This window comes from Podarcis vaucheri (genome assembly GCF_965113315.1).
Source record: "Podarcis vaucheri genome assembly, chromosome: 7".
In the NCBI taxonomy this organism is placed as follows: domain Eukaryota; kingdom Metazoa; phylum Chordata; class Lepidosauria; order Squamata; family Lacertidae; genus Podarcis; species Podarcis vaucheri.
The window spans coordinates 38830596-38853539 of NC_138765.1; the positions used below are offsets into that span (position 1 = coordinate 38830596).

General features: G+C 44.9%; 1 long non-coding RNA gene across 1 annotated transcript; it reads left to right on the forward strand.

The window, feature by feature from the left end:
- The first annotated feature begins 3313 nt into the window (after positions 1-3313).
- LOC309538087 lies at positions 3314-7228 on the forward strand. Its single transcript, XR_014222103.1, has 3 exons — positions 3314-3621; positions 4441-4561; positions 5902-7228. It is a non-coding gene; the product is annotated as an uncharacterized lncRNA (long non-coding RNA).
- The last annotated feature ends 15716 nt before the right edge of the window (positions 7229-22944 follow it).

The following is a 22944-nucleotide window of genomic DNA, read 5'->3' on the forward strand; positions in this document are numbered from 1 at the left end:
TGTCCTCCAGAATCCTGCCAGCCCCAGAGCTTTAATTCTAGTTGTGGGTCATTTTTGGATTCAGTGTTTTTTTGTCTGGATTGAAGAGAGAGGAAAGTCCCAGGTTCAGTCCCTGGCATCTCCAGACAGGGCTAGGAATGTACCGTCTGAAATTTTGGGGTGTCACCGTATAATATTGAGCTAGATGGACCAGCAGCTGGACTCAGTATAACGGAGGAAATATGCCCCAGTCCAACAGACACAAAAACTCCTGCAAACATGTTGGGATCTGAACATCAGAATTTGACAAAATAGAATACTGTACCATGCAATAAAAAAGAACAATAATAATTTTATTTTTTATACCTTGCCCCTCTGGATGGATTTCCCCAGCCACTCTGGGTGGCTTACAGCATATATAAAACACAGCAAAATATCAGACATTAAAAACTTCCCGATACAGGGCTGCCTTCAGATGTCTTCTGAAAGTTATGTAGTTCTTTATCTCCTTGACATCTGAAAGGAGGGTTTTCCACAGGGAGGGTGCAATACTTATGTAAAACAACTTTGTATCATGAATATGAACCAAGTATGGAGAATATTGAACTGGTGCATTCTTTGTATATGTTACACATTGTTTAGATTGCTTATAATAGCTCACTGAAGGAGACTCATGAACAAAACACATTGGGTTTAGTTATATTTAGGTTGACTGTGTCAATTAAAATTTGTTTGCAGGGTTGGTGTTTTTACATAAGCAGCTTCCTATGTCGAGAATCATAGTCCATAACCTCTGGAGGGCCCTGCCTTGGCCTCTGCTGCACAAGTGCATCCTTCTGTCTGTGGCAACAGGCAGGCAGGAGTTGCTTCTCCTCCTCCAAAATAGGCTAGACATTCGCACCTGAAAAAGTGAGATTTGACTCTCTCTACTTCTCCTCAAAGGCCTCCATCTCCCCCTGCTGTTTCCCGCTGGGAACTACATCTCCAGGTTCTCTGGAGCGCACAAGGATTGCCCTCTACTTGCTCAGTAGTAGAGATTCAGTAGGGGATTCAGCAGTAGAGATTCAGTTTACATTTAAAGATTACATTCATACTTTCCAAAACAATGAGAACCAAAACACCGACATCTTTTGAAATCCATCCCTACCTGAATTTTACAAAGCAATTCTCCAGCCAAGCAGTGTTTACAAAAATGCATAGCCATGGTGAAAGCGTGCATAAAAATGAATATATAAGTGAAAAAAACACTCAGAAATGCATTATATTAGGAGACATTACTTGCACACATTTGTACATCAGTCAAAACTGCATGCGAAAATCTGTTAGGTAAATTTGTACTAAGACGCTGAAGAATTTTCGGGAGTTTTTAAACACACCTACAAATTGCTGCAAAAGTGTGCAGAGCTGAACTTAAAGCTGGAAAAATGAGAAACTGAGAGAACCAAAATGGATGGATCCTTCTATCCCTGTTCAGGAGGACTAGTCCTGATGGCATCAGCTCACCAAGGACTGAGGGAAGAGATCTGGTTTTTGGCTATTTGGTTTTTAAACTGGGTATGGAGATGCCTGGGACTGTCTGCATGTGAAAGCATCATTTTGACCCCTGTGGTGGCAGGAGCAAATGAACATTTCTGAACTCATGTTTTCCACAGTAACATTGAATGGGGGGGGGAGTATTCTCATTGTGCAAGAAGATGGGCAGGTGGGAAGGAGTGTTTAGCTCTTTATTCTCCTTCTTCCCTGCAAATGGGCTCTAGCCAAGTGGATACCATATCTGCTTTACATGCAAAAGGTCCCTGGTTCAATCCCCGACAACTCCAGTTGGGAATGGCCCTGCTATAAAATCCTGGAAAGCCCCTGCTGTTCAGTATAGGCAATACTGAGCTACAGGGACCAGTGGTCTGACTCTGTACAAGACAGCCTCCTATCCAGCCTTGTCATTTGTGCCCCATCCTCCGGTCAGGCTTTTATCTGGTCCCTGGAGCTGGTCAGGAAACTAGTAAAGAAGGGCCGGGGGGGGGGGCATGAAGGTGTGTGGAGGAAGGTGGAGGGTGTAGGAAAGAGGGCATATACTTAAAGAGTATACTGAAAAAGCAAAAGGAGCCCCAGCGGCTCAAAAACCTGACAGCTTCTAACTTATTCACTAACACAGTGTTCCTAGCTGACTCTTAAATAAGCCGTGAGGATGGTCTGCTTCCTGACAAACAGTAAGACACAGTTTGGACCCCCAATGGTTGCACATGACAGCTCGGTTTTTAAAGACTTTCTCACATGTGCTGATGTTTCAGTGAATAAACAGACTTCTCTTGAAATAAGCATCCAAGTAGGGGCTGTTTGCTGCTTCCATCATTACTGCTGCAAAATTCAGTCAGTTAAATATTTGTGCCCCATTCACAAATATTGTGCCCCATTCACAAATATTTCACTGCATCATTTGTGTGTTCATGTCTTGCTTGTGAGCGTCCAATAGGCATCTGGTTGGCCACTCTGAAAACTGGATTCTGGGCTAGACAGGGCTTTGGTCTGATCCAGCCTTGTCTACTGTCTTTCGCCTTGTCTACTGTCTTTCGCCAGTTAAGTCATGGTGCATTTTGCACCCAACTTCAAAAAGAAAAGCATATAGTAGCTCTTAGATTCCTTAAAATGCACTCCAAAAACCTCTATTATGACTGAAATATGTAAACATGAGCAAATCCATCAATCAGGTGAAAGGTGATTCTGGACAACCAGAATTACTATACTGTTGTTTTGTTCTTTAACCAGAAAGGGGGGGGGGACTCCCCCATTGATTTTAAATGTATGCAGTGCTACTGCAGTGTAGGATAGTGTAGATTATTCAGCCTTATCTAGCAATTCATAATAATCCGGGAGTTCCGGCAGCGATGGTTGTTATGAATAGAGGGGCATTATGAAGCATGTCCCTATTTTCATCTTTGAAATGTTATTAAAAGGTATGGTATATCTGCTTAGCCTGCTACATATGACGCCAGCCTCTTGTTTAGCAACGGGAATCATAGGAAGCTGCCCTGTACAGAGTTAGACCATTAGTCTATCCAGCTCAGTACTGCCTGCATGGACTGGCAGTGGCTCTCCAGGATTTCAGATAGCAGGGGTTGAACATGGGAGTCTCTGTGTGAAAAGCAGATGCTCTGTGGCTGAGCTATGGCCTTTCCCCTGCAGTTCCCCCAGCCTGCCTTTTCTGACCTGGTCCACCGCACTGAGTAGCAAACAAAATTCCAGATCCCCCTCTTCTGAAGTAAAGATGTGCCGGTCTGGTTTCACTTCTGCAAACTGAAGCTTTAGTCGCGCGTCGCAAATGCTTGGATTTGAGCTGTGGGCGCCTTTTCTCTCGAAAGGAGAAGTGAGACCCACCTCTCGTGGAATTACGCTTGACATTTTGTGAGTTTCTCTGGAAAGAAATGTGGGTGGAAATACATGGGTAGAATCCTAGGGAAATCCACACTGGGGATGGAAGCGTATATATTCACACAGCTTCGTCCCCAAGGACACACTCTCCAGCTTCTACAAAGGCAGCAGGACAGAAGAAAGCTCCAGACCTTGAGAAGAAGCCAACCATGGGCAGTCTGAAGACCGCATTCCTGATCGCCCTCATCCTGACTCTCTCTTATCAATACACAGAAGGTGAGCAAGTGGCACTTTCCTCTTGTTATACTGTATATATGTGTGTGCTTGCTATAATATTTAAGAACTATAAAGCCTCAGAGTCTCTTGCACTGGGAAAACCCTGCAGATCACCGGCTGAGGTCCTGGCATCTCCAGTTAAAGAATCTCAGCTATCAGATTCTTGGCAAGCAGGTGTTGAATGGTGGCTTAGTGCTCATACATTGGTGTGCATGAGTGCTAAAGAAGGGGAAGGGACCTCTGTCTCATAGAGCTGCAGTAAGCGAGAGAGTAGACCATGCCCCAGCTAGGGTCAAACACGCAAGTGGGTTTTGTCAACTGATTAGAGGCAGGAGAGATCAGTGCATCTCTAACAGCAGCTCAATGGGAAGATGGAGCTTTTCACAGCATGGAGGTGAACATGGTCACCTGCCGTCAAGTGTCCATGAAGCATCTGTTAAATTTTAGCAGTGACAGGGATTGCAAAGCTGGCAACCCCAAGTGTAACTGAATCAGCGTTCCTCCTAACTGCTTCCTCTCCAACGTGCTGTGTGTATAGAAAATGCCTTTGGGAGGTTTGCTTTGGTAGCTCACAGCACGCCTGTTTCATCTTGCACTTCCTGGCTAACATTCCAGCAGGGTATCAAAGTGACTCTGCTACCAGACTGCTATCCTCTGTCCGTAGAAGGAAAGCACCTCTGAATATGCAAAGGAGCATTGCTGAGTAGACATGCGTGAGATCAGGCTACATGCCTCAATGACAGTAAATATGAGTGTTGTGTCATAATAATGGTCAAAATAATGTTCCTCTCTTCTCTCCTCTTCCCCCACCACCTTCAGCACTGCGTCCTCGGATTCCGTCAGACTGTTGTGAGGGATATAGGATGGGAGGACAAATTCCCCGCAACAGAGTGCAGAATTACTACAGGACTCCCAGTGATTGCCGCTTGGATGCTGTTGTGTGAGTACAGAACGCCACTCCCCAATTATGTGTTCTCCTAACATTCAAATAAGGACACCTAGGTGGCCTTGACTGGGGTGAGGGTGTCAGAAAAATCATTTCTCGTTCCATTAAATGGCATTTCATGAAGTTTCTCAAATTTGTGTTGAGCTGCAGTTGGAGCATTTGTTGAACCATTTGTGATGAGACGAGGCAAGTGGAGGTTTGGGGGAAAATAACAAGTAAAAAGCAGCCTCTGAGAGAGAGTTCCAGAGGTTCCTCTGAGCTGCTTTTCTAGGACTTGATGGGAAGAGTTGGCCCCAATGAAGAGATGGACAGATCTGTCAATTTCAGAGACAGACAGACAGAGATGAACAAGGGTTTGGGGGCAGGGGAGAAAGTAAGAGTTGGAGAGGAAGAACAGCCAAAACACAGAGAAAAGGAGGATAAGCATTGCTGTCCCCACAATGGATAAAAGTGGGGCCACCTGCCTCCATATGTGCCCCTCTGTCAACTATTGCAAGGGGATGAGGAACCTTAACCCAAGGTTCAAGTGCAACCCTCCAGGCCTCTTTCTCCAGCCCTCAGGACATTTCCTAGACCAAGGCCCTCTCCAGCCCCACTTTGCATCTTCTTTGTGTCTGGAATGAACCTGCCATTGAACAGGGACCATGCTTCTTGAATGCCTGCATGGAGGATGTGACAATGTGTGAAAATCTCTGGCTGTGGAGAAAGAGCCTTCTCAGTGGTGGGGTTGGTGGCTTCCCCCAGGAAAGTGCCTATTTTTGTGTCATTTCAATGCTTGGCAAATACCTTTAGGGGTGTTTCTTTTAAAAAGATTTCCCAGGCTTTTAAATTCTTTGCTTCAGTTTCTTTTTCAGTACTGCTCTTTTAGGTGCTGCTGCCGTTAGTATCACGCTGGCCTGCTTTAATTGTGTCCCCCAGCCATCCCAATGTGTTTCCACCTGCCCTGCCCTGTCACTGATCTGGCCTGCTGCTTCAGGTGTCGTGGAACATACTATCCCATTTGTGTTCAAATAGGATTCAACTGTAATGAAAAAACGCAGTTTGTTCTGTTATGTAAATTGATGTTGCTTTGTTCTGTTGTTTATATATGTCATTTTGTTATTATATAAAAATGACCAAAAAAAAAAAAAGGATTAAACAGCGGCCAGTCAGTGGGGAACAGGTGAGATTTTGCGCACTTCAGGAAGTGAAATCACATCTAGGGCTGGCCCTGTGGATTCCTGCACTTCCAACAGCTAGTAGATCTTCTACACAAGAGGAAGGGAAATATGATTACAGGAGGCATACGCCAAGAGATCGTTTCTAAACCAAGTTATTTTGCCTTTTCTCTACAGGTTTGTTACAAAGATCGGTAGGCGTGTCTGTGCTAATCCCAGGATGTCATGGGTGAAAAAATTAATGTCACAGCTGAGAGAAATTAAACCATAATTTTGGAGAACCAAAGGAAGAACCTCTGCTGAACAGGAAGGAAGACAAAGAGCCACTGTCCTCATTTCCAGCTTCTCTGCTTCCTTCTGCTTTTTTGCCATTCACAAGCAAACATCTATAAGCATTTAAACAGCACTGAAAACAGTGTAGCTGTGGCCACTTATGCACTGTCAGAAATGCAACATCAAAGAAGAGGATATCAATTTGCATAATGAATATGTATACATGTAAATTAAGATATAACTGTTATAGTTTAACTGGAAATACAATGCATCTCACCATTGTGGGGCAGGCTGTGACCTAGGTGGTAAATGGGGATGGGCAACTACAAGGCCTCTGCTCCTTTCTTTTTTAAAGGTTCTTTTAGAGTCTTCTGAGGAAGGGTAGTATATAAATGTGATAAATAATAATAATAATCTTTAACTGGAATAGGTTTAAGGAGATGTATCTCCTCCGACAACCCTTCAAATATAGAAGGGCCCATCAGATTACGTATATAGGCTAGTTAATGCTATATGTTTCCCAATCTCCTCCCAAAAATCTGGGAATTGTAGTTTGTGGTCTACTAAGAAATGCCTCACTCTTTATTCAGTGACATTTCCCAGAATTGCTTGGGCTGGAAACCACAATCGTTAGACCATGGTCAACACTGCTTTAAAACTGAACTGCGGACACAGACATGGTCATGGAAGGAGCAGAATAAGGGCAGAGTCTTTGAGGGTCCCTTCTCCACCATTTGCACTGTGGCCTTTCTGAATTCATTCATAAAATTAGCTAACACCAGATTATGTATGAAACCATCAATAGCAACTGGCAACCAAGCTGTATTTACGACCGTCATATATATTCAATGCCGCTGCCATCGCTGGGCTATTGATGCCTCCTTGCTTCCTTGGCCCTTCCTGGCTTCCTCCCTCCCCCCATTTCTTCCCTGCAAGTATCTGCAGGGTCCAAAGCAGCTCTCAAAGGAGGTCTTCCCCCTCCTCCTTCTGTTGCTGCTGCTGCTACAGAAATTAAGCTGAAGCCTTCGTGGAGCAGGACCTTTTCCATGCTTGGCAAAGTCCCTCCTGAAGGAAGCCTGGCAACAGCCTCAGTCAAGAAGACCTTTTGTTCTGTTAGGCTGCAATTCTTCCTGCTGACTGACATTAGCTTAAACTTTCCTATGTTTATGGAAGTTTGAAAGAAGAAAGATGGAATATAAGCTTAAAATAATAAAGATTTTTTTTCAATTTATTCGATTCATTCATTCATTCATTCATTTAGTCACTAACAGCATTTGTAGGCTGCCCATTAACAAAAAATTCTCTGGGTGGGCTTCAGTAAATGGCATTCACGATCCTTGGTGTCATCCCTTCGAGCTTGCCCAGTTCTGGTCTTCTTCCTTTTTTTAAGCACAGAGCATTAGGTCCGGTCTTGAACGACTCTGGGGTTGCGGCGCTCATCTCACTTTATTGGTTGGAGCCAGCATACAGCTTCCGGGTCATGTGGCCAGCATGACTAAGCTGCTTCTGGCGAACCAGAGCAGTGCATGGAAATGCCATTTACCTTCCCGCCAGAGCAGGGCTGGGGGGGGCATGAAGGTGTGTGGTGGAAGGTGGAGGGTGTAGGAAAGAGGGTATATACTTAAAGAGTATGCTGAAAAACTGACAGCTTCTAACTTATTCACTAACACAGTGTTCCTAAAGGTAAAGGTAAAGGGATCCCTGACCATTAGGTCCAGTCATGGCCGACTGGGGTTGCGGCGCTCATCTGGCTTTATTGGCCGAGGGAGCCGGCGTACAGCTTCTGGGTCATGTGGCCAGCATGACTAAGCCACTTCTGGCGAACCAGAGCAGTGCACGGAAACGCCATTTACCTTCCCGCCAGAGCAGTACCTATTTATCTACTTGCACTTTGACGTGCTTTCGAACTGCTAGGTTGGCAGGAGCAGGGACTGAGCAACGGGAGCTCACCCCGTCGCGGCGATTCGAGCCACCGACCTTCTGATCGGCAAGTCCTAGGCTCTGTGGTTTAACCCACAGCGCCACCCACGTCCCATAGCTAATGCATGGCTTACTTACTTCACAGGCACAGGCAAAAAGCCCTGTTGGTTCAGATCAGAGGCTTGTCTAGTCCAGCATCCTGTTCTCACAGTAACCAACCTCACGCATCTTGGGAAATCCACATGCAAGACAAAAGCACTTTTCCCAATAGAATTCTTTAGAAACTGGAATTCAGAGGCATGTTGTCCCCAATAAGGGAGACAGAACATAGGTATTGTGGCTAGCGGCCATTGATAGCCCTCCTCTCCATGAATTTATTTAATCCCTTTTAAACTCCATCCAAGTTGGTGGCAATCACTGCCTCCTGTGGAAGTGATTTCCATAGTTTAACCATGAGGTGTATGAAGAAGTCCTTTCCTTTTTTCTCTTCTAAATCTCTCAACATTCAGCTTCACTGGATGGCCCTGAGTTCTAATGCTATAGGAGAGGGAGAGAAACTTCTCTCGGTCCTTTTTCTCCTCACCATACATAATTGTATAGATCTCTAAGATGTCCTCCTCACTCATTTTTTAAACTAAAAAGCCCCAAATGTGGTAACCCTTCTTCATGGGGAAGGGGTGTGCCCCAGCCCTTTGATAATTTTGGGGTTTTGAACCTTTTCCAGCCATGCAATGTTCTCTCTGCTGTTTGAGCATCGTTTTCCTCTCTCTTCTCCCTCACTCCAACTTGCAGTGAACCTGAGAGTTTCCTAAGCTTCCCTTCATTCCACCCAAATCCAAACTGTAAATGCCACTAAACTTCTTTGAGTTGCGTCCCTTCTATAAATTGTATGGCTGGATCTGTAATTTGACAAGGTAAGGGGAGGGGGGCATCTCTTCCAAGGGAATGAAAGGAAGTGATGATCAGTTGGATGACTGTGGTTATGACTACCAAGCCTAGGAGGGAACTTGGCAGAGACATGTACAAATGCTATCCATTAGATGGCACCAAACGTCAGGCTACAAAGCACAACTTCAGGGAAATATGCTAGCAATAATCTTGCACGTTTGTTTCCCTGTTGAGATATTGGGTGCAATCGGATGGTGGTTCAACCCATATTCTCCTGGTTTTTCATGGTGATTTCAGATGATGCTGTCGTTTCCTGGTTTGGGGCCTCATGGAGCAAATTGCTTTTGTCTTTAGTGCTAATTTAGTGCTTAGGTTCCACCTGCCACTAACCCTTGGGGACAGCCCTTGGGTCTGGTTTGGAAGCTCCAACTGGGGCCAGACTGCTGAGGGGGCATCTGGCTGACAACACGTGACACCATTGTTAAAAGAGCTGCTTCACTGGCTGTCCATCTACTACCGAGACAGGTTTATGGTCCTTGCATTGCTTTCCAAAGCCCTGAACAACTTAGTCCCAGGGTACCTTCCTCAAGGACCATCTGAACCCTTATATCCCAGCTTGATCACTGAGGTTCTTTGCAGGAATGTCATTGGTCATTTCCCAAGTTGGCGAGGCTCATGTGACAACAATAAGAAACCAAGCCTTTAGCCAACGGCAGAGGAAGCTGCTTGGGTGTCTGGGGAAGCACACCCAGGAGCAGGGCAAGCCGTCCATAGGAGTGGGGCGAGGGAAGGGCACACCACGGGGCCTCCAGAGTCTGTCTGCCTCCTCCCACTCAGCCGCCCTACAGCTGGGGGGGAGGCAGCGGGTGGACCGTTTGGGCAGCGTGGAGCCTGCGTGCACCCATGCCACCAGGTTTCTCCCAGGAGAGACGCATGGCTTCGGCACGCTGCAGGCCCCGCAGTGAGTGCTGCCCGGCATTTTGTCACCCCTCTTAGTGGTGATACCCGGGATGGACTGCACCCACCGCACATCCTTCCTCCGCCCCTGCCTTTAGTGTCATTGGCTCAGTCCTACAGAACTCTCTGCCAACAGAGATTCAGCCAGCATCTTCTGTGTCAACTTGTAAATGCCTGCTGAAAACATTTCTATTTCATCAAGCTTATGCAGGCAATTAAGACTACGTGCATCCTTCCACAGTGGTTAACTGATGTCTGTTTTTAACTTTATTATGGTTTGTATGGTTTTAATCAGTGCTTTTTTTCTAGAATAGGGGTACTCTCATTTTGACTCAAGAAAACCACCATTTTATAGTTCAAATCAGGAAAAATAAATACAGTAAATGGACAAAAGTATAAAGATTCACAAAATGTTTTGGGGTATGAGTACCCCTGCATACCCCCCAGAAAAAAAGAACTGGTTTTAATGTACTGTTTTATGTTTTTATTTCTGTAAACCTCTTTGATATCTATTCATAGATTTTTATTGATATAGCAGTATACAAATACCTGATCTGTGACATTTGCGATGGGTGCTGCCTGCTGACATTCCAGATTATGTAGATTCCTCCTCAGCCTCCATTCTGATTCTAGGACCATTTCTCCTCCCTTCATTTAAAATATATATTTTCTTCAGCTTTTAATTTCATGGCTGGAAAGGAAGTGTCAGGTTACTCCAAGGCTGACAGGACACATGCAGTCCTGTCTGCCACACAAAGCATGCACACAACCTCTCCTTGGGACTCCTCTGCTTCTGAGATGAGGGAAAGGACTAAGATCATCTTACCCATTTATGAAAGCTTGTGTTTTTTTGGTGCACCGAAGTTTCTGAGGAGGTGGGAAAGACTATGGCCCAGGGCTGCAATTCTAACTGCATTCATGCACAGGACAGGCTGCCAGCATGAAAGGAGGAGTGGTGTCATCAAGGGGGGGGGGGAGAAAACAGGAATTGTCAAGCCACGCCCATCACTGTGATTGCCTTGAAGCACAATTCTTATGGGACATTGCAATGGAAAATCATGCATGTTGTGAATACATCGTTGGAACCTGCTAACAAGAGAGCCCAAAAACCTTATGCAAAAAGGTTTCTGTCTGAAAACACACTTTCTGGAATCATCATTGTTCATTGCAGGATATTCAGTAAAAGCAATGAGCATTGCCATGATGGGCTTTTCCAAGGAAGTTTCTGAAAAGGCTGTAAATGTGCTACACTAAGATTTTAAGTCAAATTGAACTGCACTTTGTTGTATTCATGACTTGATTATGCACTATGGCAGGTACACTGTAAACTTAGGTGCCAACCCGATTGGAGCTCCTGTTATGGTTCATTTATCTGGAGGTCCTCAGGGTAAAAGTGTGTGTCTCTGGGAACGATTCTTCCTGTATGAAGCTCCCTCAAACTTAAGGTATGTCAAGACATCCCTGCTGAAGATTCCATCTTACATGATTAGCTTCCACAAGAAACAGGGCCTTTGCTGTTCCTGCCCCATCAGTCTACAAATGCCCTCTTTCAGCATACCTTCCATAGTTGGTTTGTTAAAAAGCTCATTCTCTGCTGCTTGGTTAGTTTCAGCATCACTTGATTTTTAGAAGAAGATGAAGGAGGAGGAGGAGGGGAGGAGGAGGAGGAGGAGGAGGAGAGAATATGTACATCTCTTTGAAATGTGCTGAAAATCTTGTATATAAATCTTTAAAATAAACGAAATGCATTAAATCCTGCTCCCCTCACCTTTCGGAAGTCCCTGCAGCAAAAAGCACTGTAGCTGTTCCCTCACCACAAAACTCAGAGGCAGAGTTGATATTCCGAGCTAGACGGAAATGCAGTGTAATGTGTGTGGCCTGCCAGAGTGAAGGACAAATTATTTTGAAAGGAAAGTATTTTCAGGAAGTTGTGCACAGGGTTCTGGGAAGTAAGAGTTGCTAAGAACTTCCCTGCACTCTGATGTAGCTTTCCTTTTCCTGATGAACTTGCTCCAGCTCTGTCAAACCATTGAATAACAGAACCACATGCCATTTCTGGAAAGATGGGATCCCCATGCACTCTTTGCTGAATACTGTGAAAGTGGAGGCAAGGGGGCAGCCCGGCTGATCCCTCCCTCCCCTGGTTAGAGTCATTTCTTGTGCATTCACATGATTTGTGTTCATGATGAGATTGGGGTGCTGGTCACATGTGATCTTGTTTGCCCCTGCAAAACGTTGCTCCATTTCTGGTCAAGGCAGACCTCTTTCTACTGAAATCCTATAACTTTTCACACCACAGACATTCAGTTTTTGCTGTTGTCCTGCTTTTGTTGCACTATAGCCACTCCAGACAGCAATAATGTGGCAGCATTGGAGAACAAATAATAAAGTAGAACAGAACAAAGCCACCACTGATACGCTAGGATTGTGTCAAGAACATGTTGCAGAATATACCTGCAGTAAGTACTTCAGTGTGGAGGTGCTCAAAGCAGCACGAGGAGCTGCTTCTCCCTTGAGAAAGCCTGCTCTTGCATCTATGCTTTTTAGCAAATGCAACATTGGAACCGGATGTCTCCAGAAAGAATATGCATCTCCATCCTAGGAGTGAGAAATGATGGCCTTTCTGAACTGGAGAAAATGTGGATAAAACAGTGAAGTCTCTGTCAGGAGTTCAGCCTACACTCGAGTAGGACCCTGGTAGAGACACATGCCTGACTGGCACGTTCTCTCCCTCCTGGTCGCTCCTTTGGGAGCTTCAAAAGCCTTCTTCATCCCAAACATTACAGCAACCGATGCCAACAGACATCGGCACACTTAGGGATCCGCAGAGTTTGCACAGTTGCAAAACAGACCTCAGCAACTCAGCATTTTGGCTAATCTACTTATTTACATATAAACACACACGAAGCACTGCAACATGGCTCCCTCTCTAGCATCAGACAGCAAAGAGAAAAAGAACAAAGGACAATAGTCCCACTTCATGGAACACAGTAACACAAACATCCTGCCTCCGTCACGTCCCATACTGTGGAGTCAAAACATACCACGTCATGTGAAAGACAAAAATCCCATGACTGCAATCATGGAGCAGGAATTCTAAAAGTCTCTGTTTATTTATTTATTTTTTTATAATAATTTTTATTACATTTTTTCAATTACAGATAGAACAAAAAAGAATAGAAAAGAAGATAAAAAAGAAAAAGAAAAAACCAAACCATTTCAACAACTTATTTCAACTTTCTATCGAACTTCCCCACACCTCCCGCACAGTGCATTCTTAACAATAAATTTATCAACAAATTATAACCTTGTTTCGTGTATTTCTTTTGTTCTTTCAATTTCAATTTAAGTTTAAATCCCTTATTTTCCATTAACTCTAAAAACAAAACATATTATCGTTTTTAACCATTTAAACTTTGATTCTTTCAATAATATTGTCTCTGTTTAGACAATCTGCAGTGGGATCTTCTTCTGATCTATAGCGAAGGTCACAACATGCCAAATATGAATTGAATAATCTATATTCTGCAAGAGATGAATTCAAATTGGCATATTTGCAGCAGACATAATTGCAGCAGAGCTATTAGGAGAGAGGCTGGGTATAAATTTGGCTTACTGCTTATAGTAAAAAAAAAAAAGAGGATTTTTATTCCCTTGATTAATGATGAACGTAATATGGTATACAGTATACAACACCAAAAGAAATAAAATTAGAATCTTAAATGATACAGGAAGCCTAAGGAGCCTATCAGGTGTGAGTTTGAAAAAACATTTCTTGAAGCTGGTTCTCCTGCACCTAGGAAACCCTTCTAAAACCACTGTAGTTAAGCCCACTACAGAAGAATTGCCGATAAAATTATTGGATCTGGCTAAGATGGCAAAGTTAACATGTTTAATTAGAGAAAAGTCATTACTGGCATTTGTTAAGGATGTGACATTTCATATGAACTGGTAATGAAAATGAACTGGTAATGTCAGGATTTGAATATTGAAAGAATACTGGTTTAGAGAAAATGGAATGGTTGGATTTTAAGTTGTTCTAGCAGAAGCCACCGAAGCCACTGCCTGCTGCTTCTGGCTTTTCAGGCAAATGAAGTGCTTTGAGTCTGCTGGTAGCACTCTAGCAAAGGAAGTGGATTGAACAGGTGGCATTGCTCTATGCAAAGGGGTGGTTCCACTAGAGCAGTTGTTTTTTCTCTGGAAATTGCTCCGCTTGTTTCCTCGATGCCCTGGAGTGAATCAAAAGACAATCAACAACCCCAGGCAGAGTTAGGAGTTAAGTTCTAAAGGGGAGGAATTGGATGGGCACCAGGGTTAGGCATATCTGTCAAGTTTGCTTAAAAAAAAAATTCTCATAGGAATTTTTCAGCATTTTAGTGCAAATTTCTTCCAATAAATGTATTGTTATTATTTATTTATTGAATTTCTATATTGCCCTTCACCCAAGAAGCATGGGGAAATTTACAATATACAAACACAAAAATACATAGCATAGCATATAGGGCTGCCATACATCTGGATTTTCCCAGACATTGTTGGGATCTCAAAGGCGAAATTGACGTCCGGGAAGGATTTCTGAAAGGCGGCGCTTTGTCCTGGATCTGAGGCAAGTCAATAGAAAAACCACAGTTTTTTTTTTTTTTTTGCATTTTTGTAAGAGAAAGCTCAACAACTTTCGGGGTGTCCTGGTTTTTACTTTTTGAAATATTGCAACACTAGTATGGTAACAAACAAAATCAATACCCGCCCCAATAGTTTAAAAGGCCATACTGTAGATTAATTGGCCAAAGGCCTGGGGGAAGAGAAAGGCTTTTGCCTGGTGCATAAAGATTTGAAAGGAAGGCACCAGGTGAGCCTCCCTGGGGAGAACATTCCACAAGCAGGGAGCCACCACAGAAAAGGCCCGTTCTCATGTTGCTGCCCTCCACACCTCCCGTGGAGAAGGCACATGAAGAAGGGCCTCAGATGATGATTGCAGGATCAGCTCATAAAGTATTGTGGTCCCCAGCCATTTGATATACACATTTTTGCAAGCGATTTCTCTCAGTACGATGAAATGTCATGTGATACTTTTCACTAGCATATTTATTTTTATGCACACTTACCCACTAATATGCATTTTTGTATACACTGTTCAGTTTGAAAACTTCATTGCAAAATTCAGATAAGTGTGAATTTTGACAGATGACTACATTTGGATCTTGCATTGTTTTGGAAAGTGTGAATTTGATTGATTTGACCTCCAATGTGAACTGAATCCAATTTCTCCCCCCATCCCTAGCTTCACATACCTGAAAGTCTGAATACTCTCATATAGACCAAACTGGGAGGTAGAGAGCCTCTGCTGCCCCCAGAGGCTGGAGGGGTGGTTATCCATAGCAGAGACTTCTAACTGGTGGCCCCCCAAGCTCTGTAACTCTCTCCCTCTGGGTTTGAGTCTGAAGAGCATGTGCCTTTCCACCCATGCATTTGGGGAGTGGTGAATGTGAGTTTGTTCTTTTGTGTATCTAAGGCTGCATTGTTTTGTTTGAATAGAGATTTATGCTATTAAGTTTTGGATACAATTGTATTCTTATTCTTACTGCACCCTTTGTGTAGGGCAGGTAACAAGCCACATTCTGCAGTGGAGATTCTGATAGCGATGGTGAATTACTGTTTACATATCTGAGCTCTCTAGGACACCTGATTCTGGATGCAATGCTGAAATCCGTCTCCTGAGAGTTGGCAGCAACCCTTCCCATTTCAAAAGGCTAAGGACATAAAACACTTGTATTTACCTTCCTCAGACAGCTATAGCCTTAGTTCCCTTTTCTTCTAGACTGACTTCTCCACAAACCTGTTTCTGACCCCCATTATGCTCTTCCTCAGCCTCATTGCCTGTCATTTCAAAATATTTAACTTCCCAGTTTCTTTCAGACAAGCTGAGTCTCTTTACATTTTCCAGCACCCCTTCCCTGGGGGGGAGAGGGGTCCCTGATCCTTCTCAGGGCTCATCCCTAATGTTGCTTAATGTGGGTGGTGAGCTTCCTGCACCTCCATTGATTCTCTGTTGTCCATATGAAGTCCTCCTCCAAATCACCACATTCTCATGCTTCTAGTTCATTTTCCAAGCATCCCTGGTATTAGGCTATCCAGATTAGGGAGGGGAAAGTGTGGGAAGGCAGTGATTTGGGGGAGAACACCAGATTGTTTTGTGCTACCCCAATTTCCAAGCGATGAGAGACTCCTGGGGTTCCAGGCATTTGCCCCGGTTCAGGTTCCTTGGAATGAAGGTCTTCTGAGACTGTGCTGTCTTTAGGATAGATGGTTTTATTCACACATATACACAACCTGAGCATAAGATGGAGGGGCTCACAGCATTGACACCCCAGCAGATCTTGCTTCCCCATCAGTCACAGCTTTGGATCCAGCACAGATCCAGCATGGCTCTATGTCTCCAGCTTCTGGCCTGCTTCCAGTTCACACACCACACTGGCTATTGTTCTTCTACCTAGCAGTTATCTGAAGAAGTGTGCATGCACACGAAAGCTTATACCAAGAACTAACTTAGTTGGTCTTTAAGGTGCTACAGGAAGGAATTTTTTTATTTTGACTAGCAGTTAGGTGTTGGAGTTGAGGAAAGGCCCATCCAATAGCCTAGTGGACACCATCACTTAGCTATAGCTCTTGCACCCTAATTTGTTCTTTTGCGGTTGCTTCTTTTGAGGAAATGCAACCTTTCCCCACCCCTGTAGAGCAAGCCCATCAGATTGATTTAGGGCAGCAGCAAAATAATGTAGGCTACCTCAGTGCCCCTGACTCTACAGCTTTTGGAGCATTTTCTTTTGCCTTCTGGTGGAAAATCAACCTTCACTCTCACTTCCTTGCTTTCCTTCCCTCTTAATTCCTACAGACTCTCTCTCTCTCTCTCTCTCTCTCTCTCTCTCTCTCTCTGTATGTGTGTGTGTAATGGGGGTGTCCCTGGCAGCCCCCTCCCTCCCACAGGCCAGCCTGTGCCCCTCCCTTCCAAGTCAAAGTGCATTGTCCCCAAGACCAGTCAAGTTATTTTGGCCAGAATAACCTTTCCCTCCCATGGCTTCTTTGGGCAGGATATAAATTCAATTATTAGCCTTGCACTCAAAGGCCCATTCCCAGTTTTCATTTTAACAGCCTGATATAGCTTGGGAAAGGCATTTCACTGCAGCTGTGAAACAACTGGGAGTCAGAAACTCTTGCTGATCTTGCTGATCTACTGCAAATTGGTCTACTTACTGCTCACCCCTCATGCATGGTGAAGCTTAAGGCTGTCTGCAAACCCTCCATCCATTTACTTGGGGTGTAAAAGCTGCATTGGACAAAGTGAGACTTACTTCCCAGTCCACATATGTAAGACTGGGCAGTAGGATTGCCAGCCCCACCCTTGGCTGTGTAGGTTAGCAAACAGCAGATCTGCAAGGCAGAATGAGGAAGACAAGTTCAGATGCGGTGCTGGTGTAAACAGAACCATCAAAGTCAGATGGGTCTGCAGGCTACACCATGCTTTGTTTTGGCCCACAGAGATTTCAAGGCTGAATAGGGGAGCTTTTCTCAGCTGGAAGGCTGGACAGCAACCTCATGCCAGCTCATGGTTGCTAGGAACCAGAGACAAAGGAAGGGGATACAAGGCATCTTTGTTGGTTCCCCTATTCTTGAGGCATCCGGGTAGACCCACAGAGCTTGCTCAGAACTGAATGCAGAGCAGCAACACGTCAGACAGAGCTTTCCAGAAAAACCTCAGAGCCTAATGCAAAAACACACAAATACCGCTGACAAGCAAAAAAAAAGGAAAATGTCTATTTTTGATGCAGAACAGGCTCACACTTTTAAGAGCAGGTTTTGCTTATTGAGTTTTCAGACATAACAACATACAAGCAGAAGAAACGGTAAGGAAACAAAGAATAGCAACTATTTGGGGAATAGCAACTATATTGCAGTAGGGATAAAACAGAGCAAAAGGTTTGGTACACTTTTGCAGACATTGTAATGAAAGAGTCCATGAAGGGATGTTTCACTTCCGAAATGTCCCTTGGTAGACTTTGTTTCATTACTATGTCTGCAAAAGTGTACCAATATCACATCAAGTGCACCAGTATCAACATATCAGTAAGGCAGCCTCACAGTAAACAGAGACCTGTGTCGTTGGGGGCTTCTGCTGCACTCTGTTTTTATTGATAAAGGATATAATCAGAAACCATACAATGTTTGGATCTAGGTTTGATTCTGCTATCCCTGCATGGATTTTTCCTAATTTCCCCAGGTGGCATAATTTATTTTTAGATGTCCAGATGGGACAACTTCCCCCCTGCTTTGTGCCTGTGGTCTGCCAGGGAGCAGCTGTTGATGCCAGGAGACAGGCAAAGAACATGCCACCTGCTAGCATTTGCTGCCTGAGTAGCGATGAATCTAAGAAGCCCAATGCACTTGTGGCTGTGGTGTTGCTGCTGACACAAGGTGCTGGATGGATGCATCATAACATGCGTGACTAAGATATACAAGAATACTTAAGGTTAGGTTTCTCTTGAGATATCACTTCCTACCCCACATTTGCCAAGACTCCAGTTATGTTCAGGTGGGGGGAGACATCAACTGGGATGGAGTCACAGGGAGGAATCCCTTCACCTGCCTGTGGATTCTATCCTGCACAATAGTGGCTGGTGCCTGCTGGGACTGGCAGAACAGAACACAGGGTGTCAGGGAGAGCTACTTGCTGACCACAGGGTTGGCCCAGGATGCTTTGCTGCATGAGGGAAACCCCTGCTGCTACCTCACGTTCTCTGCCTCCTCCTGGAGGCAGCCTGGCTTGCTGAAGACAGTGAAAGGGAGAAAAGGAGGCAGGCAGCTGTCTTTGTTTGCAGTATCCAATGCTGAATAATTGCTGAAGCTAAGCCAGAGATGAGAGTCTAACTGGGCCATGGTTCAAATTCTTTCATTTATAGCTGTTTGAGTTGCCATCTCTATGGTTCTCAGGGTCTTTTCAGTGATGACCCCAAAATAATGAAATGCTTGGGGAAACGGCAGATGTCTTGTTTTAAAATATTTTTGGTGTTTTCTTGCTTTTTTTAAAAAAAGTTGCTGCTGAATCCTAACCATGTCTGCTCAGAAGTACGCCCTATTAAACTCAATGGTTATTTCTGCTGAATATACTCATCAGACCTGGGTTCTATTTCTGCCTTGTTTCTGCCTTCCAATTTGTGTCTCACGTGACCGGACGGTGCTAGCCATGATCCTTGTGACATCAATGTGGTTCTGAGGTTGTTAGAGCTATGGTTTCGGTTCTGCTGCTATGGTTTTGGCAATGTCTATTCAGGGAGATGCTTTGTAGCTCTGCTTGAATGTTGGTCTCTATGCTCTGTCTACTATGACAAGAACATGGAAGTATAAGAATAGTTGGCAGGATCAGGCCAATGGCCCATCTAGTCCAGCATTCTGGTCTCACAGTTCCTGTGGGAAACCAGCAAGCAGGACCTGTTCACAAGAGCAATCTCGTCTTCTGCAGCTTCCAGCAACTGTGAAGGCAGAACACAGCTATCATGGCTAGTAATAGGTTGATGAGTTGACAATGAATGCACATATCTCAGTTGGTTTCCACAAACAACAGGTGTTTCTGAACTAGACTGGATTAGACTCCAGGTGGGGACAAATAAGGATGTTATTCCATGAAATGAAATAAAAATCTGGCCTAGCCTTCCCCCACCAACCTAGCTTTGTGTGCACGTGAAGCATTCAATTATGCAAGGCCCCACCTGCACTCTGAAGTACCCAGATATAGGGCTGGATCCAACTAGCCCCACTGAAATTAATGAACCTAACCAAGGCCACACGCACACCACACGTATAAAACACTACAATACTACTTTAAACAGTCGCGCTTCCCAAAGAATTCTGGGAGCTACAGTTTGTGAAGGGTGCTGAGACTTGTGAGGAGACCTCTATTGCCCTCACTGAGCTACCATTCTCAGAGTGGTTTAACAATCAATCCCTCTTCTTTTCAGGGAACTCTTGGAATTGTGTCTCTGTGAGGGGAATAGGGATAACTCACAGTACCCTTAACAAATTAAACTTCCCAATATTTTCTGGGGGAAGTCATGTCTGTTTAAAGTGGTCTCATGGCGCTTTAAAGGTATGGTGTGAATGGGGCCTTGGTCATGCTCATTAATTTCAATGGGGCTACTCTAAGTAGAATTAGCATTAGATACAACCCATAGCTTTTGACCTTGAAGGGGAATTAAGCCTGCAAGTCAAGCCAGACATGGCAGTTTCCAGGGTAAGGTCCGAAGGACCATGAAACCACTGCCTAGCTGATGGGTCTGGTCAACATCTGCAAGTGCATCTGCTTATGCCATTGATAGCCTTCTGCTCCAGGAGTAAGCTGAAATAAATCCCTTTTAAACCTGGAAGTGAGAGCTGGACCATAAAGAAGGCTGATGAAGGAAGGAGAAGGGGATGACAGAGGACGAGATGGTTGGACAGTGTTCTTGAAGCTACGAGCATGAGTTTGACCAAACTGCGGGAGGCAGTGGAAGACAGGAGTGCCTGGCGTGCTCTGGTCCATGGGGTCACGAAGAGTCGGACACGACTAAACGATTAAACAACAACAAGTTGCTGGCCATCACTACAGCTTATGATGACAAATTTCAGGGTTTAATAAGCATAGGTAACAAAGCCACTGTGGGGTCAACAATACTGCTCAGTACATTTCCAGTACAGTAACTGCAGAGTTTTGACAAATGTGCAAATTCATGCAAGCAGTTTTCATGTGCAACTTACACCAGTGTATGCACTTGAACCTAACGTATACTTTCTCTTTTTGTACACATCATTTGGTTGGAGAACAGCATTGCAAAATTCAGGGAAGTGCAGCTTCCTAAGGAGAGCTGCATTTAGATCAACAAGTGCAAATCAGGTAGTTTCACATCCACCGCCCCTGCATAGCACCCACAGACATAAGTTACTCAACTGACAACTCTTTTGTCTTCAGACCAGATCTTCCCATTATTTCCTCATTAAGAGTGACAGATGCTCATGGGAGAAAGTCCGTACTTCAATGGTGCAATGATTTGGTATCTTGTTCTCTTTCTCTTTCTCTCCTCCTTCCTCCCCTCTCATCCTTTCCCATGGAAAAAGAAGAACCAAAGACAGAAGTTTGAACTCATTCAGGCACAGGTCCTTGTGGGGGAAATGTGATGCATTTGGCAGCATGCTTTAAAACAGTTTTTGGAAAGAATGCTTCCTGCACTGGGAAGGAGGAAAAAATAAGCTGTCCCATATTAAACAAGCTGTACCTGCACTGTATGCAGATAGTGAGGGGAGAGCAAAACCTGAGATGAGAATGGAGGACAGCAACTCTGTAATGTAGGCCAGGCTTATGTCCGCCACACTGTAGGGGGCCTGGAGATGTTTATGACAGGGGTCAGCAAACTTTTTCAGCAGGGGGCTGGTACACTGTCCCTCAGACCCTGTGGGGGGCCGGACTATATTTTTGGGGGGAGGGGGGAATGAACAAATTCCTATGCCCCACAAATAACCCAGAGATGCATTTTAAATAAAAGGACACATTCTACTAATGTAAAAACATGCTGATTCCTGGACTGTCCGCAGGCCAGATTTAGAAGGCGATTGGGCCGGATCCGGCCCCCGGGCCTTAGTTTGCCTACCCATGGCTTATGACAACCTTGAAGTGCAGTTTACTGTTATTATCCCATATATTGTGGTGGTGACAGGGGGAGGAGGGAGGGCTAGAGCTGAGGGAGAGTGACTCATAATGATAACCACATAATGTGCTGTAGTACAGACCACCATTAACAACCCCCATATTGCAGGTTGCAGGTGTGAAGCATCTTACACATGGGTCCATCTAGCTCAGGATTGTCTACACTGACTGGCAGCAGCTCTCCAGGGTTTCAAGCCAGGGTCTCCCCACAGCTTACCTGGAGATGCCACAGGGGCCATCAGCATGTATAGCAGCTGCTTGGTGGGATGGGGCAGACAATGAGAGACAGCGGCTTGTGGTGGTGGCTAGGGTTGGTGGCAAAATTCAAATCAGTTTGCTTTTAAAGGCAAACATACTGAAACACAACCACAGTACCGCCCTCCTCCAAACAACACCTCAGCCCAAGAGTGTGTTCACCAGCCTCAACTTTTGTAGTTGGAGTCAGTCAGGATCCCACCCTCCCAAGCCAGGTGGGAAAAGACCTGCAAGGCAGGGAACGCGTCTTCCAGGACTCGCAGCCAAGATTCTCTTGCAGGTCAAGGTTGCACACTGAGGGTGCCTCATTTGAGCAATGTCAGAGACAGCAGTGGCAATGATGCAGCTATTTGGCTCCTCCTTCCTCTGGTCCCTGGCACAGTTGTTCCCCTTGATCTCTCTCCATGTGGACTTGACCCTCAAGCATTGTAATCAGAGGCACAAAGGTCCAATTGTACCCAGAGTGGACATGAAAAGCCATCATGTTGCATTCGTCAGTCTGTTTCCACATTAGGCCATCTGTTCAAAGGAAGATGCATTATCCGCGGTCAAGCTCCATTTCTGGGTGGGGATGTGTGTGTTCTTTCGGTCATGTTCTTTCAGCCGCTGTGTTCTGCAAATCTGCCCTCAATAAATCTCAGCAGGGACTGGTTCTTTTTTCCCGTGGGAACAGAAGCATTAAGTTGGCACTAAGCAAGCAGCACTGCCAGACCTCAACTCGAGGCGGGCAGGTGTGGGGGACTCCCTGGTCCTGAATGGGGTAACTGTGCCCCTGAAGGACCAGGGGCACAGTCTGGCAGTCATTTTGGACTCACAGCTGTCCATGGAGGCACAGGTCAATTCTGTGTCCAGGGCAGCTGTTTATCAGCTCCATCTGGTACGCAGGTTGAGACCCTACCTGCCCGCAGACTGTCTCACCAGAGTGGTGCATGCTCTAGTTATCTCTTGCTTGGACTACTGCAATGCACTCTATGTGGGGCTACCTTTGAAGGTGACCTGGAAACTACAAGTAATCCAGAATGCGGCAGCTAGACTGCTGATTGGGAGTGGCCGCCGAGACCATATAACACCGGTCTTGAAAGACCTACATTGGCTCCCAAGTATGTTTCCGAGCACAATTCAAAGTGTTGGTGTTGACCTTTAAAGCCCTAAATGGCCTCGGTCCAGTATACCTGAAGAAGTGTGTCCACCCCCATCAT